Here is a 4,028-nt window from a genome sequence, read left to right as displayed (position 1 = left end):
AAGACTGCCATATTTTAGGGGGGGGGGGGGGAACAACTAGCCACAGCTTGTTGAGACCTTTTATCCCATGCTGCATTAAAAAAGCTGGACATTAAGTAGTCTTCCAGAGAAAGTATTTAGTTCCACATTCTCCCCTGCAGGTCTAAACAAGTTTGCATGCCTGAATAGCAGATTTCTCCTCAGAGACTCATCAATACTGCCTTTCATCCACTCAATCATTAAGTGGCCACTGTGCACACTCAGCAGCTATTTTCTAAACCCACAATATTTCAGCTGGATCAAAATGAAGATAATTAAAATATCAGGAAGCAGTCATTCAAGTTAATGCCTAGACAGGACAGCCTCAAGCCAACAGCCCTGTGTTGGTAATGCCACCAACACCACTGGGCTCTCATCACTTCTTCCCAAGCAAGGAGAAACCCTGATTTCTCAGCATTCACTCAGCACAACCTCCATCACACAAGCAGTCAAAACAATCTCCAGGACCCAAGAAATGACAGTATCTATGGCCAAAGTACTGACAAGCACCTGAACTGGCCACAGAAGTACCTCACTGGTACATGGCTGCTGCCTTTTCCCCAAAGTTGTTAGTGCTTGCTAGACAGTAAAGTGCAACTATGCCTGTCACAGGCTACTTTCTATTTCACTCATGAGAAAAGAAATAATCGCTCATTGCTAGCATCATGCACACCAACACAAGTTCATTCCTGCAAGTGCTCTTTTTAAAAATATCCAAGGTGATTTGTTAAATGATGTTTATACTTGAGCTAGCATCCTAGAATTAAAATGAACTACACAATGCTTATGGTTGTTGACCACAAGAGTGAAAAATACAGAGTTCACACCGAGCCTCACAAGACAGACAGCCAAACTCTTCATGATCAACCAGCCTATGGTTATGATGCTCCACTCAGACTTCTCCACTGAGAAACAGAGATGTCCCATAATTTCAGTTACAGAAGGAGTTCAAGACACTTGTGTTGAGAGGTGATCAGTCATTTGTAGATGTCCTCTCTTCTGCCTGCAAATACTGGGTTATCATAGGGGGCAAACAGCAAGAAGTCTTAAGCAGTAACAACAAAACAGTGTGTATGTGTGGATAGAAACAGGTACTATACTGGGAGCTTAAAAATCATCCCCTTATTAACTCCATGCTCTAGATGCACTCAATTCCTTCTTGTCCTAGGGGAAAGGAGTAGAAATCACTGAACCTGCAGCCATAGCCTGCCACTCTGTAAAATGGGAGCCATTCTTTGGAGCTAAGTCACACATAGAGCACTTTGAAGATGAAAGCTGCTATGGTCTTAACCACAAAGCTACCAGACTTTTTGTCTGCAATCCTTCGAAACATCTCAGCATTCAAGCTATCTTATAGCCCAGCAGGAAGAAGTCAATCAACGTCCCTAAGGGTCAGCACAGGCGCCAGTGAACAGGGCAGTGCTCAGCACCCTACAGTATCAAGGTAGACACAACTTCGAAATTGAATACGTACGTTTGAAGAGAGAAACGCACTTCTATATGTAGCCTAAAGAGGCTACCCTACTCTTTAGAATAGCCTCTTTACAGTACTAACTCAAACCTCTCTGTATCCATCTTTGCATGGTCTGAAGTAGACCAAAAAACCTTTCCAGATGCAGTTCCTATTCTGCTGTCTTCCATGGAATGCTTTCTGCTTATCTTCAAGACCACACTGTCTCTGGGTAGACCATGAACCATAAAAACGCTTTTCAGAAACTGAAAACACACAGGCTATTAAGCAAAAGATGCTATTTACAGATTCACAGGAATAATCCATCAACTGTTGCAACTTCAGTACTTTGGAAAAAACACAGCAAAAAAAATTGGGGTTTTTTTTTAGGTATTTTATATCAAAGATTTTGGTACAGCTCGTGTGCACTGAGGAACTGAGGAAGGAAGTAGCAAACTCTCCTGAATATCACCCTCTGTTAGGTATTAACCAGCTTCGAGCCTGTAATTACACAGACTTCTTGTCCTCCAATATTTGTTCAGTCAATTGTGTTTCATGCAGCGCTGCACAACTCCTTCCATACTTACAACTTCGCAAACCCTATTATGCAGCTCCTGGCATCCTGCCAGATCCAAAAGGAGTACTCTTAAAAGACATGAAAAATCCTTGCGCTGGTTATGCTACAGAATAAGCCAGCCTTGTACACACTTATATAGCGACTGCTCGGCAGTTGTATAAATTGTTAACACTCACACAAGAGTATTTGGATCGACAAAGAGTGTGTCCCTAAAAAAATAAACTACTTGTAAGTGTGTTCCCAGCTGTGCCCTGTTGCCTGAACCCCAGTATTTCAGCAGGCACGCACTGGCTCTCTTCCTGCACCATCATTCAGCCTTCGCTGCACATCAATCCCTCCCCCTCCGAGATGTTTACAGAAAGCTACTGCAGCTGCTTAGAAAAGGCAAGGAATTTCAGTGTACGCAAACCATTTGGGCAAGCAGGTTGTTGGGAGGCAGTGGGGGTAAGAAATCAGTTCAGGCAGCTAAGCCCAAAATGCCTTGGTGGTAAAACCTTTAAGGAAAGAAAAAAAATTGGGAAGAAAAGCTTCATAGAGCGGAAATGAACACATTTCACGCTTTTGGGGGAAGGAGAAGAAATGACGATTTGCTCAGTTTAGAACAGATCAGTTCCCCTAAAGACTGTACTGCAAGGGGCATTGCAGTGCAACAGCACGCATGGGAAAGGGAGGATGGAGATGCCCTTTCCTCTCCAAGCCTGCAACTCTCTGTTGCACATGAAATACTTGTTTTTCCTTACAATGGTTATCATCCTTAACAGCTGGATTGAAACTAGACCTTAAAATCATTGAACTGAACATTCCTAATCTCCATAGAGATCTCAAGCTTCAAATAAAGCACAGCTGCAGAAGACCTGTCGTATTACGACATGTCAGGGTAAAACAAATTTGTCCAGATTCTCTGATACATCTGGGCTGTCCCTTGGATTAACAGGAATGCAGAGGACCCGCAGTTGTACTTGCCATAGTTACTATCTCAGCATTTCTATTTGATCCATCAAATATTTTTTCCCACTCAGTTTATATTATTTGTGTGAATAGCACAAGGCCATCCCTCACAAGCAAATCAGGCCTACTTAACAAATGGCTCTTAATCCTTGATGTGGCCACCCCTCCGGTTCCATCTTCCACAAAAAAAACCCACAAGATTAAAATGCTGTTTCTCACCAGTCACTTCCTAACAGGAGATAAGAGGCTGCAAAAACATAAATGTTTCTCATGCCTGAATGGTCATGTCTTTCTCTTCTGCTTTGACCAAGTGCTTTGTATGGCTGAAAGCAAAGGTGCAACACTATCTTGTCCAAGAGTCCCACCACCAGCAATAGAGCGAAGGGAAGAGTTCATCTCCTTTATAGTATTAAAGGAGAAGTTACTGCCAAAAGCAAAAGGTTAATTTTATTGAGTTTTCTGCTAAACAACTATAAATAAGACACATATGTTTAAAATAAAAAAATTTCCAACGTTTTCTAAAATTTCACTCCTCCTTTGGGAACCTTGTTTTTGTTCACTGACAAGACAACTTTTGCAGTCCCTCTCATACCCGCACGCCCCTCATGCGGGGAGATGAGTGAACCCAATTGGTAATCTGCACCAGATCCATAAAAATTTAGTAATCCTCCCACTTGGTATAAAAGAAGCCACAGACAACCTGTGTTCATCCAACTGCTCATTACTCATCTTTCCCCCAAGCCCACCCCAAGGGTGTTGGGTGCTGTATACATACAGCAAGCCCCTGCCCTGCCAAAAGACATGCTGTCAGAAGAGGCGAGACAAATAAAGAACACGCAAAAAGCAAAAGAACCAGTGTCAAGCAAGTGATGAACTACAAACACTGCCAACTTCAACATTTTCAGAAGTGTTTTCTTGTTTTCCTTTTTCCTTCAAGATAGCAGAGAGCAATGCAACTAAAATGAACGTAAAATCTAGACTTAGAAGGAAAAGCACCATTAAAGAGAATCTGCTCTGCATAAGTCAAGATCTTTT

Source organism: Cariama cristata, unplaced genomic scaffold (genome assembly GCF_000690535.1).
Source record: "Cariama cristata isolate BGI_N322 unplaced genomic scaffold, ASM69053v1 scaffold14992, whole genome shotgun sequence".
NCBI classification, from domain to species: domain Eukaryota; kingdom Metazoa; phylum Chordata; class Aves; order Cariamiformes; family Cariamidae; genus Cariama; species Cariama cristata.
Note: the sequence above shows the minus strand (reverse complement) of the source record.